At 36.7% G+C, this 15601-nt stretch overlaps 1 long non-coding RNA gene across 2 annotated transcripts in view; it reads right to left on the reverse strand.

Annotated features, from left to right (window-relative positions):
• Positions 1 to 2504: 2504 nt before the first annotated feature.
• LOC135301549 (uncharacterized) overlaps positions 2505 to 15601 on the reverse strand; it is a 38993-nt gene continuing 25896 nt past the window's right edge. Inside the window, exons 4-6 of one of the 2 annotated variants that reach the window (XR_010363319.1) lie at positions 8915 to 10929; positions 7390 to 7505; positions 2505 to 5192 (exon numbers count right to left, since the gene is read on the reverse strand). This is a non-coding gene — a long non-coding RNA (uncharacterized LOC135301549). Of the gene's footprint in view, positions 5193 to 7389; positions 7537 to 8914; positions 10930 to 15601 lie in introns of both variants that reach the window. The other variant, XR_010363321.1, reaches the window with a different exon arrangement.

A 15601-nucleotide genomic window follows, 5' to 3' on the forward strand; every position in this document is an offset into this window, starting at 1 on the left:
TTAATCCAAAGCCAGACAGATATTTAGAGACTACACAAAAAGAAGAAATAAATTATTGAACCAATGTGCCTTTTAAGATCAAAGCCAAGAATCAATTAGAACTGCAGAGGTGTCGATCACAGAGGCAAAAGGATACATGACAAGGTCCAAAATTACTTTCTAGAGGGATAATGACAAAACTGAAAGAAAATAATCACTCCTGTATGGTTGACACAGGTAATTGACAAATATGTAATCAAAATATTTTCCACAGAGGAGAAACTCCTTAATATCTGAGTTTTTAAAAAAATCAAGCTATTTCTTTTGCCTAATTACAACATAATAGTGATTCTACAACTCATCCAAGTAAGTCTAGCAAGTCTTGACAAAGGCAAAAACCTTGGACTTTTGAGAATTAGAAGATGAACTGATAGTCTTCTTCTTTAAAAAAAAGAATAGCAAAACCCAGAACTTTTGTTCTGGGTGATGTGTGATGCATAAATATGCAATTCATAAAATGTTTCAAGTGGGAAAACTGCTCTTGAAGAGCTAACTTACAAATCCCATTTGTGACAGTGATTTTTCATATTTTCTTGAGTCTTTTTGCCTGGAAAGCTCACAGCTGACCTGTCAGCCAACCACTCCATCTGGTAAAAAGGGATGGGCCTTTTCTTCAACTTTTGCCATTATTTGAAATAAATCAGAAATAGAAGTAGTTTTTCTAGAAAAAGTGTATGGTATTTGTTCTCTAATTAGTTGAATCATCGATTCAGTTCTGATCACATTTGTAATGTTTTGCCATAAAAATTATTTGCGTTGAAAAGGAATATATATAATATATAGAAATTGTATGTGTATATATTCTACACAAATGTATATTTTATTAATATATACTTATAATATACATGAAACAGGAAAAATGAAAAGCAAATACAGACAGTGTCTAGTTTTTGCTGTATTTTATCTGACTAACAGATGTTCTCATTAATTGAAAAACTTATGCACACCAGGATGCATAAGTTTGCTTTTTTGCTAAAGCAAAAAATATGGCTTCATAGCAGGCCTTTATAAACAGCAAAATGAAAAAAGAAAAATAAAATTAAGGAAAAAAAAGGATAGGAAAAAAAGGTGGAGCTATGAGAAAAGTTGTTAGGATTCACAGATAAACACAAGTTGGAATAAATGGATATGGTGAATAGTACAGAAAAATATGTTATTTACATATTAAAATTATAATTTTAATAGAATCAGTTAATTCTTAGCTAATCCTATTTAACATAGTTTACAACTCAATTGGTGAAAGAAAAATACATTTAAATTGTTAAACTTCTTTTTCATAATACTGTACATCATGTTTCAGACTGAAAAATTAAAAATCTCATGTTGTTTTATTGCCACGTTTTCACTTTTTATATTGTTTTCTAGCTGCAGCAGAATGTATATCACTTAATTTTTTTCATCTTTGCACAATTTTTCTGATATGTGCGATGGAATTCTCTTATTTTTCCCTAAGTGGCTAATTTCAAGTATTTGTGCTGTGTCCTTCATAAAAATTGTATGCTTAGATTTTACTGTCTGGTGTAAAAAGAGGCAGCAGACTTCTTGCTTATAGTAAGAATTGAGCTAAATTCAGCTAAAATCTGGTTATGAAAAGATGGCACACTGATACCACTTCTGCATTTGCTCTGCTGCAGCATTGGTAGCTTGTTTGGCAACTCATCCAGCATTCAGTCTAAATCCTTGGAGCTGCTGTTCTTAACTGCATATACCACCACTGGTGCATGTTAATGGGGTATCAGGTTGAAAGGGCAGTGAGTAATTATGCTTATGATTTTCCAGTCATCTGTTTGCTGCTGCAAAATATGAGAAGAGAGAACCTTCTACAGCTTTTCTTGCTGAAGGATACTTTGTCATTGTTTTTTCTAGCAAGTTCCAGGCTCTAATGAGGTACCCTATAGTTTACATTACTGATCTATATCTCATCTTCAGGAGACAGGTAACTTCTGGTGACTCATAAGGATACTCCTGTTATACTGAAGGAGCAGTCATACAAATCTCAGCCTCATACCCACAATTCTGAATAAAAATCACCAAATCTAAGCAAGGCCACTTGAAAGTACGTATGTTATTAGACATGGAATGATGACAGAATGTTAATTTCCAGCAGAACTGAAATAGCTAGTGTAACATGGATTTTTTTGAAGACAACTACCCCATGAATTGCAAACTATCCTGAGAACAAGGATTAAAAGTGGCCACTTGCTAGTATCTGGCATTCCAATAGAAAGAAGGTGTGAAGGTGAGCAGAAGGCAAAGAGCTCCAGAGAGCTGAAAAAAATCAAATAATCTAGTTGCCTTTCCCACAGAAAAGTTCCATCAATAACTGAAGAAGAGTTTTCTAACCTTTTGTAAAGAATGACAATCAGCTTAAAAGACAAGCAAATTCTCTGATGTACTTATTTGGAACAGACCAATTCATCTCTCTGTAGAGTTGTTCTAACGGCCCATTTATTTTAATGGCTCATTAAAATGTAAAAGTATAGTGCAAGATGAAACAGCTGAAGAGACATTTTAGAAGGTGTAGAAAGAATGTATTTATTCTACTATTTTGGGAGGAACAGGTACACACTTTCATAGTTTAAATCAGGCAACTTAGAGTTCTGGGATTATTACCTGTCTCAATGCAAATAAAAATTGCATACAGAAAACATTCTTGTTGATATAGAAGATAAGTACCTATATAATGGTAAAGTTTGGGAGAGTTGCTATGAAATACTGCTAAATAATTAACCATTTGATCAGTAATAAGTCTATCAAATCTCCTTAGTGGGATTTGGGATTTACCAGTGGTATAATTAGCCTGTCTATGCACAAAAAGTAGCTTACCTATATTCAATACAACAAGCCTTTAAAATTTAGGAGCAGCAGGTGGTTAGTACCAAATTAAGTACCATAGAATCATAGAGTTGTTAAGCTCAGAAAAGACCTTTAAGATCATCTGCCTTCAAGGTGGCACTACCACCATGTTCACCTCTAAACCATGTCCTTAGGTGCCGCATCCACATGGCTTTTGAGCACTTGAGTCATTGAGGAATCATGACTCTTCCACTCCCCTGGTCAGTGTCTTCCAATGTTTTACAACCCACTCCATGAAGAAATTTTTTACTAATGTCTTGTCTAACCCTCCCCATGAAACAAAGTGCTTAAATGCTAGACAGGTACAATCATGGCTTTACCTTTGGTAAAGGTAGTTGCTGTTTTTTTCCTCATGATCACAGAATCCTAAAACAGTTTGGGTTGGAAAGGACCTCTAAAGATGAATTGTGCAAGTGGAATAGAAGTGTCACTGTTAGGAGACTGACTTGGGTTTGTGTCTGCATGATTGTGCTGGTCGTCTTGTCAAGCTCTCTTTCGTCTTCCTAACCCTGTGTGGTCTGCTCACTTCCCCACACTTCTCCCACAATTTCTCAACTTGGTCACAGCACTCCTCAACCAGCTCTTACCTCCCGAAGGAAAGATTCAAAATTTTACTCAGCTTTTGAATTTTATGCCAAGTTTTCATTTTTCCTCCTTTTCTGCTTCTCGGCATCATGCAGCATTAAAGAACTCAAAGCCTTTAAAGGTTACTTAATAAAATATAATGCATATCCTCTCATTCATGTATTTGTATCAAGGGAGAAACAGGTTCTGTGGTAACTAGACAAGAAAGTTACACAAGCAACAAAATGTTGGACATTTGGGACATCATATAAAGAACATAGTAGTTTTATAGAGATGATGACATAATTTTCTTTATATTACTCCTGCAATAACTGCAAGGAAAATTCAATCTGTATTGTGATTTGTAAGCATACCACTGAAAATTATCAGGATAATGGCTGTCTGCTCATTAAGAGACAGGCACCTGAAGACAAAGCATGAAAACATGAACAGCAAGACACATGTCTCACTTTCCAGGGCTCCAGCCCACAGTCCCCAGGGTTCAAGAAAAGAAGCAAGAAACAATAAACAAGCAAAGAAGCCCCAAGGGTGGCAGCCAAGGATAACCAAAAATCTGGATGACTATGCAAGTTTGTGACAGGCCACAGCTGAGACCAGCACTTCTGCAGTCTCAGTGGAGCAGGAACTACAGCCCCAGGCTGAGAAATGCTGAAAGGGCCTCTTTGGCCCATGGGTGCACCTGGGCAGAGACCTAGGTGAGGTTGGTCAGGGCCAGGTACTGGTGCATTCAGGTCCTGAAAAAAGCAAAGCATGTCACGTATGGTATTTTAGGCTGTGAGGCTGTAAGAACTTAGATTAGATGGCTGTAATGAGAACTTCTAAACCAAAAACCTGTGGCAAGAATACCTTTCCCAAATGCCTGCTAAAACATTCTCAGCTATAACAGAAGAAATACCAAAGCAATTTCATTTTCCCTCTGGCAACTGGATGTAACACATGGGTCTAGATCAAACTGTGCACTTATCCAAACTAATTATAGCATCTAATAAAGATTCCATGAATAATCCCAAATACTAATTTTTTTTTATGCAAAAAGGTCTACTATTACTGTCTCAAATTTCCTTGCCTACTTCATTATTAATCAGAAATTTTAAGGCCATATGTGTTGGGTCACGCATATGCTTTTGAATATTTGAGCTACAAGAGAACTCACTCTTCTATCTTTGGCAATTAGAATCGCTCCTGGTCTCCAGCATTCCCCAGAAGCTGATGGTATGGTTAGGCCTTCATCAATAAACTAGGTCATCCTACATCTTACTCTTCCACGCAGGAAATAAACTTTTTTCTTTCCCTTCCTTGAAAAGGGAAACCTCATTCATTTATTAGGAGCACAGTCTTTGAACCAACAGTACTCTTGAAATGTTGCTCAAGAGTGTCCTAGATGGCATAGATCAAATCATGCCAGAAAGGGCAATAGCACTTAAGCAACATTGTTGTTTATGTGACAGTGCTTCAGATCATGTCCTGGCCTTTTTCAGTCGACCAGTGTAAACTCTGGGTAAACAGAAAGCATTCAATTTTCTGTGTGTCCTGGTCTTTCACTTTGCTTGCTGCTCCAACCACAATGAAGGATGTCCAACTCTGTAGGTGTGTGACAACACACATCATCTCAGCTGGCACAATCACTTCTCTTTGTATAGAGTGCTCTTTCTTGATGAGAGCATAAAGTAGTCAGGCAGCTTCCCAGATGCCCGAAAACACATATTTTACCGCTGGGGAAGAAAACATGAAACAGCAAATGTATTTTTACTTGTCATCCTGACATATTTAACTTCATGTAGGCAGGTGAGAAAGTGTTAAAGAAGTGGCTATTCATTTCAAGCTTCTTAGCTGCATGGCTTCACACACAGACTCATACATGTGTATTATCCTGAGAAATTTAATTTCCAGGGCACTCACCAGCCTTTGCAACATTTTCACTGACTGCATTAGCTTGTGAATCAAGCAGCAATGTTATTCCCACAGAGGGTAATTAGTGAATTCATATGAAAAATACCAAAGTGATGGAATTGAGGGCAGCACCCAGCAGCTACTATTAATGCTGTTACCAAGAGCTAAAGGTAGCAAAAAAGTTTGTGTTTTACTTTGTGTTTTACCAAGAACATCTGTCACGCTGGAGTATGGGGATTCCTGATCCTTGTACAAAAGGATGCTTTTGTGTGCAGCTTGTCAAAATCTAAATTTTGCATGTTTTCTTTGAGTTTTTGTGAGGAGGTTTTTGAATTTTTTTAATAGGTTTTCTGCAGTGTTTAATATGTTTTCTTCAATTATTCTCTTTGTCTGAACCAAATAAATACAAAAAGACCTTCATCAAAGTCTCTTCCATGATTTGCATCATTACTAGCAGGAGCTGCTGTAAGCCTTGCATGTGCTCTCTCTTATTTCATCAGGCTGATGAGAGTTCTCTTGTGCTACCAGTGGAGTACATGCAGGGTAGCCAGTGGCTGGGTACAAAGCCCTGGAAGCTTTATCTGAGCCTGGACACCTGGGAAATACATGTCTGGTTTTCAAAGCAGTCTTATTGCTATTGTGTAGCTTTAGCCATGTTTCTTATCATTTCTCTGGTAAAAATGAGAGGAAAAATCTAGATATTTGTGACAGTATTAGTAGTGTTTCTGTAAAGAAAAGCAATATGACTTTTTTCATCTGGCTGAGTCATGGAGCAAATTAATTATTGGAAGTGTACAAGTAACTATTCCTGAAATTCGCTATATATTTTTGCATTCACATTGTAAAAGTAAAAGATGCATTTCACTTATGGTAATATTGAGCACAAAACTCAAATGGAAGTATCATTACCTTTCTGTGAAATCTCTGCAGAGGTTTGTTCTTAACCACATCCATAAGCAATGACCTAAGCGTATTTTGTGTAACTAAAAAGATGCTGATTTCTAAAGGGAAGTGTGTTTTCTGGAGTCTTAGGTCAGGATATGCACCACATAATTAAGACAGCATATTATGGAGGGATAAATTGCACTATTTTTTTATCTTCTTGAACCAAGAAAAACCACTGTTCATAGTACTCTGCACTGAACCACCTGTCTTTTCCATGTCAGTTTGTGTCTATTCATCAGTGTAAAATTAATGAAAGTAATTTGTGTACATGATATTCTGTTTATCAGTGAGGATCAAACCTTGCGATTTGCATTTCAAAAGTACTTTTTATTGCAACAGTGAATAGCTTAATTTACTAGGGAGCAAGTAAATTTGATTTCCCCACAACAGACACTAGAAAATAGGATATCTGAGGAGAGACATTACTGATCCACCAGGAACTACTGGGAAAAAGACAATTTCTCTCTTGGACGAAGTTATAGCAGCAGTAAATCCTCAGATTTTTCTGGCATAATATGTCAGTTTGCTACTAACAACCTAAGGTCAGACATGTCTGCTCAGGATGTGAACATAGTTTCTTGTCCCATACATCGTTTTTCAGTATGTGGCAAAATCTGCTCTCAATCATTGCTTTACACCTACAAGTACTGGAGCAGTTTTTTCAGACTAAGATAAACAAAACTCTCAAAGAGGAGAATCTTTTCCCAAAAGGTTTTAAATTTCTGCAGTGCTATTTAAAGTGCTTTCTGCAACTGCCTTGGAAGGCTGTAGCAAGTGCTGCCATAGGGAAACCCTAAGGATTATGTTCAGCACATAGCCTCACCAGAGCCCGCTTAGGATAAGTGTGATAGAGGAGGTCACTGAAAAGAAAGTGATTATCTGATGATTTTCTTAGTCAGCAGCCAGGCTGATTGTCTGCTTTATCTTCCTGGACCTTATGAGAGGAAACAGCTTATAACCCTTTGAAAACCTCACCTCTTCCAGACCACAGAAAAGTTCTTTGGGTCAAGCCTAAGTAAAGAGAAAATATCTTCCTTCCCAGAAAGGCAAGACATCAGAGAAGCAAAAACCTACCAGACTGCAGCAAAATGTCCAAGAAGAAAATTTTATCTCTTCCATATGAACCTTTGTCTCTTCTGTGTAGATCCTTGCATCCAATTCTCACATCCTCTCTCTCTCCCCCTCCATTCCTGGTATGAAGTTTACCAAAAAGGAGTTGAACTAACAATAACAAATTAGATTATAATACGTTCTGACAGTTAATATTCCACTTCTCACTCATAGTTTAAAATTTAAGTTTTTGCAAAAAAATAGATAATGCTAATTCCAAAGGCCTCCTGTTTCTTGGATCAGTTTTTCATTAGTTGTGTATGGGATAAAGTAGCCTGAGTCACGTGGCTAGATCTTTTACTGGTGGCCATCATTGCATCTCCATTTATATCAGACAAATGTTTATTTACAGCAGGCTTGGATAACCCAAAGGCACTCTCAAGATCCATTCTTGTATTTGCAACTTAGATAAATTTATCATGTACCATGATGCTCACCTACTATCAATTTTGCAAATATGGACTGGTTTAATTTTCATAGAGACTATCAGCAATATTATAGTGGATTCTAGACATAGCACTGTTAGTTGAAGACTGCTGCACATGAAAGAGGTACTTGCAGTTCTCATGGACATACTGAGGCTTGAACAGTGCTGTGCTTTGTGTGTCCCATGGCTGTGGAATTACCTCATCCAAATAATTGCAGATTGAGGCTCACCACAGCAGAAAGGCTGCAGGCAGCTCCCCCATGGCATCAGTCACTATGTCACCTACACATCCTTGCCTTTATCCAAATCTCAATCAAACTTTCTCATAAAAACATCCCTTTTTATTTAAAATGACTACAAGAACTGTTTTAAGAAAATCCTGTAAGGTCTTGAGAGATCAAAATGAGATACCTTTTCCATGGACAATACCTTCATGGGGTACTGTGCCAAGATTGGATGCCTAGGCATTGCCACTCAGTCCAGGATTCCCTTCATAGTTTTAGCTCTAAAAATGGCATTTTAAGCAATAATTTACAGTGTCTGAATGCTTTTCTTAACATGTTCATAAAAAATAGAAGCTGCTGGTAAAAAGTCTAAGCCAGTGTTTTATGTTTATGAGTAAAAATACAATTTAATGTTGCTCATGTATTTTAAAAATGCTTTTCTAAATGAAAGTGTTACCAAGAACATCAATTTTATTATTAAGAAGTCACCTACATTGGCTATTGCATGTGTAGAAATATTTTGTATGAAAGTACTGTATTAAACTCATCCTTAATCTAGATCAGTGGTTCACCTAAAAATATTTCACAATTTATCACCTAATTTTTTCCATTCCATAGTTAAAACTGAGCCCGCTTCTATACCACGTTGGGAAATTGTTGTAGGTGTGGTGTTTTGAAAAAAATTGTCTCAAATGCCTAAAGTATATATACAGTGAGGAAAAAAAATGCTTTCTAGGATTGATGTCTTGATATGATCAAATTTATTAAATTTTTATTTATACCCTGTAGCAGTTCAGTTTAACATGCACAGGAAATTTTCTGCATCGGAAATACTTACTGTGACTACATAATACTGCTTGAACAGCACTTCTGAACTCATGGGCAGGTGCTTAACTACAAGATCAGGTTTTCTATTTTTTTCCATATTCCACAGCTCTGTGAAGCCAGCTGTCAGCAGAAGGATATTTTCTCTCTCTGCTCTCAGTATCAATGCATTTAGTAATGATACACTAGTACAGATGGCATGGAGGCTGGGCTGTGGATGCACACAAGTAAAAGACATTCCAGTTCTCATAAATCAGTCTCTCTTCAGCGTGCCCAGTCTCACATGTTACATACCTCTAAGAAATAATCTAAGAAATTATTCTGAGAAAACACCAAGTCAACTCAATAGGGTCTTGAAAAATACCATTACATCTTGTCACATATTCTAAGAAATCTCAACCAATATCCATTAATTCTGGATGAGCTTTCTAGGGGGCTGGTAGTAAATCAAAGAATAATACTCTTCCCCAGAAAAGGATCCAGAAGTGTCAGAGTTTGCCAGATGATGGAGAAAGGGAGAAGTTGTTTTCTGGGTGATTGGTTCTGTGACCTACTCCTGGAATAAGACTGGTACCTTGGAATTGCAATCTTCTTCTCCAGTACATCTGTCACGAAAAGAGTTTAACTGGAAACACTGAGGCCTGGTACAGGAGAATGAGCTCTGCAAGAGGGTATAGTAAGTTCTGCTCCTTTATCTTCATGCATCTTTTTTAATGATGCATTTGTAATATTTATTAAATGAATGGTAATCACAGCAGCAGAACAAAAACCTTGTTATAGCCATTAGAAGGAATTGTAGTTTCACAGATTTCATTGGAAATCTGTGCCCACCCTGTCAATTTGGAGAAATCAGAAAACACTTCAAAAACCAAATATTTTGTAGAAAACGCTAATGAACACTAATTTTAGATTTTTTTTTCTTTTATGTTTTAATTTTTTTTCTCTACATATGCTCAAATCCATCTGTACTTATTCACAAACATGCTAGTTGGCAAATCTACTCATATAAAATTTTAACTCTAGTTTTATCCTGATATCACTACATTTCAGTTAAAAATATTTTTGCTGTAAAAAACTCAGAAAGGGTAGATCTAATGTATAAATACTTAGTAAGAGTTCAAGTTCTTTATTATACTTGCTTGTGCCCTTTTTCAGATCTCTCTTCTGTAAACACTTTTTAGGCCACATTTCAACAAATACAATGAGAAATAAAACTGTATCTGTAAGAGTTTGTGGAGCAGGAGATGTTTCCGTCTCACAGGCTTGGTAAAACTTTCTTCAACTAATTCTCGTTTTCCTACTGTAGTTGGATAGCAAGAAGTAAGACATAAGTAAGAAGTACACAGTACTATTTTTAGCGGCATCATACTCCTGCTAGATTTTACCTGCTGGAAACACTACAGTGAAAATTACAGATCAGTTTTACTAAAGGATCTCAGAACTGCTCTGTAGAAAAAGGGCAAAAAGAAGAGAGAAGCATCTAAATTATTTACTGTCAATGATAGAGCTTAAAATAGGAAATTCAAAATATGCACACAGCCTTGCAGAACATTTTTATAGATTATGACATCTCTCTTCACCTAAGGCACAGAGGTAGAGTCTTGCTCTGTGGGCAAGGAAACTAGTAGCTAGTGAAAGACTACTTCTTTTATTTATAATTTTCATTCTAAGATGATCTTCCTGTTTGGTTTCCTTGTGAGCCACTGCTTGACTTAATTCCTACATGTTCAAAAACCTTTTAAGAAGTGTGATATATGTGTGCAGCTGCATAGACGCATTTAAGCTGGGCCTCTGGTGAAGCTGATTTTGTCTGGAATGGCTGGGATTTCTTTGTGCTGATCTTCAGGTAGTCTCCTGGTGGTCTGTGATCCCTCTTGAGACTCAGGGAATCGTTTTCTGTCTCTTGAATTAAACTAGGTTAAATGGGATGGATTGAGGTTCCACTTCCCCGGGACATTTCTCAACAGCTTGGCAAGACCATGATCAAACCAACTGGAATAGGAATTCATTTTCCTGAATAACAGACATCTGTGAGAGAATTGGAGTCAAGATTTTTAACCGTAATGACAGCACAATGATCACTGATAGATAGTACTGCAAGTAGGTTCAGAAAAGCATGAAAATATTCTCTAACAGCATGACAATATCCTTTAATAGCTTCACTCTGCCTTGATGCTTTTCTGAAAATATCCTGTTCAGTTCCTAATTCAGCCATGGCAGGCTGAACTTGTACACAGAGAGGAACAAGAAAGTGTCAAGACTGCAGGGCTAAATTCACTCGAACCTTCTGTTTAAAATTTAAATACTGAATTTCATGCTGCTGGGGCATGGTATTTTAAAAAATTCATAAACTTCTGAAAAAACAGTAACATGCCCAGTAATGGATGAAGTAATGTGTGAATCCCTGCAGACCATTATTCTGTCATTTCTTTCTCTCTAAATAAGAATGTGAGCCAGGTACCAAGGAAATGCAATATAATAAATACATGTGAATAAATAAACTCAAGCTGATTCAACTGGAAATATGCATTTGCCTTTTGTTCCTTTCTCTGTCTCTATTTTTTTCCTTCCCTCCTCTTCCTTGCACTCTTCATTCTTTTCTTCATCCTGTCTCAGTCTTAATTTTCCTTTCATATAGCATGTTCCTTCTTTCCATGCATAGTTTTTAAATTGCTGTGTCCTTTCTGCCAGCAACATTGACTTCCTTGCTTCACCAAAGTTATGTCATCATTCTTGATTTATTCTCTTAAATAGCATTCCCTACACCTGAGTAATAGAAATGTGTCTCTTTAGCCTGAGGCCACATGGTATGACACAGCCTGTGTTTATGCACTTAAACTCTCCTTCTTCCAAAATACAGTGGCGAGTTTATTTTGGAATACAGAATATACTGACAGCAAGGTGCTAGGCCTGACTTCTAATGCATCCTACAGACCTTTGCATCTATCTCCTCACTGCTTTTCTAAACAAACATGTATGACACAGTGTCCTCACTTCTGCTCCAAGTGTAATACTGCACATACCTACAGCAAAACAGATTGATACATGCTATCCCATCTGCCTAAACCCTTCAGTCACCATGGAGAGTGTTAGGCACTTCTGCATGTCTCCCCCAGCTTCTGCACAGTCCAAAATCCAGTGGCTCCTGGCACCATTCCTTCTCCCACTCTCACTGCTAATTTTGGTGCCATTCTTTGACATCCTCTGAACCTACCTTTAGCCCAGAGTTAATAGAGTGCAACACAAGCATACTAACACAGCATATATCTATTTATGACATGGTTAACTTACAACATTTGATTGCAAATCTTCCTTGTCAACCCCCACCAAAGGAAAAAAACCCCAAAATTGCTAGGATTTAAACTATGTGCATAAGGAAGTGGAAGAGGATGCTGTGGCAGGGCTTGCTGGTGTAGGCAAAGAGTTTAACAATATAATGCTAGAATGATTGGCCAGAAGAAGCCCATCAAACAGGCAAAACCTTTACTAATAGGGCCCATGTCATTCTCCAGACAGTGCAATTGGAAACTCTGGCTGGCCTGGACCAGAACCATGCTGGGGCATATGCCAGCAACATAAAAGTATCAGAAAACTGCATGACAGTGTTCAAAAATATGTTGCAGTTTGGTTAGTTTATAAGAGACATAGACTTTTTTGACTTGTGTACTGCCTAGAGTGACAAAGTACTCTTGACTTAGGTCAGGTTTTGAACTAGTGAAATCCATGTTTTTTTAGAAAAGAATATCAAAATTTGGGTGAGTTTTTTTGAGCCACACATGGGCTTGTATGCTTTATTTCTATTCATTTTAACTGCGCATCTAAGTCTCTTAAGTAGTTTTGAAAATAAATTTCTTCAGTTTGTCACTGGAGATAGTTTCCCATCCCTCATTAAAAGTGTGATATATGTGTGTTTATATGTAAATGAGAGTATTTAAAAGACAAGTTTGCATGATGCCTTAATTATGGGGAAAAAAGGCAACTTCATATAAAATCTGTCATCCTCTCCCACTGTAGTCACAATATAATAGTTCTGTTTCTCTCAGTTTTCTTCTTTTTCTTCTTTTTTTTTACTTTTACAGAGAAGTAGCTTGTTAATGCAGTTATCTCCCAAATCTCATGCATTATCATGACAGTTGCATATTATACATCATCACTTGTGAACCAATATTAAGGGATAGCCAGATCCTGTGAATATAATTTTTCCCCTCTATACCTTTGTTCAATGTGCCAGTCAGTGTCTGTTGCTCTTCATCTTTGATGGAATGATATCAAAAATGATATCTTTAGCCAGCTGGTGAATCAGCCTTCAAGGAACCAAAGAATGCTCTGTACAAGAACAGCCTGGTGGAACATATCTAACCAGTAGTTTGCTCGAACAAGAGAATAGATCAAAGAAGTGTTATGCATAATACATTTTGATGTATCAAGAGCAATACAAGGAATATTTCATGTAAGGCATTGCTGTCATGCCAGTGTGTCAGTATTTCAAGAGGTCTTATACTAAAATTCTAATTGAACCCCAAATGAATCCTTCACTACATTTATATCTGGTAAAAATTCACAGCTTTCCTAAATCTGATCCTAACTAATTTCTGAAGGGGTCCATTTCTTTGGTGTTCCAGGTAATTATCAGCTTTTTTTCAGGGTGCTTACTTCAAAGTGCCAATGTCTTGGTTTAGCAGAGAACCAAACTCCTATAACTGCCCACATAGACAGGTGCTACCAAAACAGACATACATTTACTTGAGATACTATTTAGAGACCTTACCTAGTTTCTCAGACACTTAACAGCTGTTTTTCTCCTTTCAAACGTGATTATTTCTGTTCCAAATTTCCCTTTAACAGCTCAGTGACTGTAAAATCCTGCCCCGGAAATTCTAATTCTGATGAGGTGAACTTTTTTCTGGTCTGTCAATATTGATTGTCACAACCTTTTCTTGCATGTCTTACTTCAGAGGGAATAAGAGGGATATTAAATGCAACAAGTTGAGCTGTGAAAATGTGACTATAGAACACAGCAGCTACTGTAAATCTTCTGCAATCTTATACCAATCTAAAGATGGTTACTGTGAATTAGTAACACAACAAGCACTTGTCCCAAGTCCTTCTGTATCCCTGCTGCAAAATGTTAGCTTTCATGCAGGTGCATATAGTACATGAACTTGTTTGTTTTTTGCCTACTGAGCAGTCCTGAAAGCATCCATCTCAGTCAGTATTATAGTCAGTATTATAAAATAGTCATAGTCAGTACTATAAAATTATACTGGGACGTACTCTGTACTGTATAAATAAATATTGCAGGAAGCATATGTATATGTATCCATGTATGTTCTTATAGGTACCATATGCTACATTAAGTGTATGCCACACTATATGAAAAAATTCCCCAAAATCACTTGCAAAAAGGTCATCATTGTCACAAGAGAGAGGGACTCTGAAATATAGACTAAGGTGGCAAATTTTTGCCATACACAGGATTCTTTCTGAGTGTGTTTTTTCTATTTTTTTTCACACATTCATTATTTGCAGTAGCTGTTGAAATATTGCAGAAGGAATGTCTTCTTTTTGCTTTATGAAATGATGTTAGAGTTTTATCAAAAGGCAAAATGACAGGAATAACTATATTCTAGGAATCACTTTCAGGTTCTGAGCAATATATTTGAGCATTTGAACTTTTATAATTGTTCACTATAAAGGACTCATTAACAGCCTAAATTAGGAATTTAACTTTTTTTATACAATGCACTCAGTCAAAGCTAAATGCAGGAACAGAATTTATGATGCACACAATTGTAGAGGTTGTGTGAAACAAAGACTACTCCTCCAAGAGTATAGAGGAAACTACCTTTAGTGCATCAGTTGACTTTTTCCCTCCTGACTCTTTATTTTTCAATTAGAGATCCAAAAGATTTAAATGGATGGAAGTTAACAGTGCAAAATGAAGGCCACTAAATCAGTTTTAGATATACTGAGAATCTAAGATAATTCCTCAGCTAACTGTTCCTCGGCTTTTGTATTCTGGTTGCTATTTAAAAATGGACCCTGAAATTTAAATACTAAAGAAGATCCAGAATTTCTAGAGAGGCTCACATATCATTGCAGAACAGTTTTAGAAATCTTACAACTCTTCCTTTATAGGCACAGCTCTTCTGTCTAGTTTTTGGGTTTGCTGCCCAATCACACTAGCAACAAACACTTGGAAAACTTGTTTGAAGTGCTGTAGAAAAATAGCCTTTCAAACAGAGAGATTAGCAGTGGAGATCCATTGAAATGCTCTATAGAAACTTTTTCTTTTGAACTACCAAACACTGTGAAAATTCCGATGGCTCAGAGGCATAAAAATACTTCTTTGCATTCTCAACCTGAAGTTCAGTATCCGTTTCTTCTTTAAATGATGACTGCTGACTGTGTTATTCACTCCTGGAGGATTTAAAATATTCTTTGAAAATCCAGACAGCCTTCAAACTGCTGGACAAGTTTTCAGTGGATGCTAGACTTCAGTAGTAAGCAATAGGATCTAGTGGGTGTGTGGGATAAGTGCAGAGATTTCAATGGTAACAGCATGAACTAAATTCAGGGAACTGATGGTAACAGGCAGTACAATACACATTTTAAGGTAGTTATTCCTAAGAATTTAAAAACTACTGTAAAAAATGGAAAAGCTGATTTCCTAAATATTTATGCTGTCTGATTTGTAATA

This window comes from Passer domesticus, chromosome 1 (assembly GCF_036417665.1).
Source record: "Passer domesticus isolate bPasDom1 chromosome 1, bPasDom1.hap1, whole genome shotgun sequence".
Taxonomy (NCBI): domain Eukaryota; kingdom Metazoa; phylum Chordata; class Aves; order Passeriformes; family Passeridae; genus Passer; species Passer domesticus.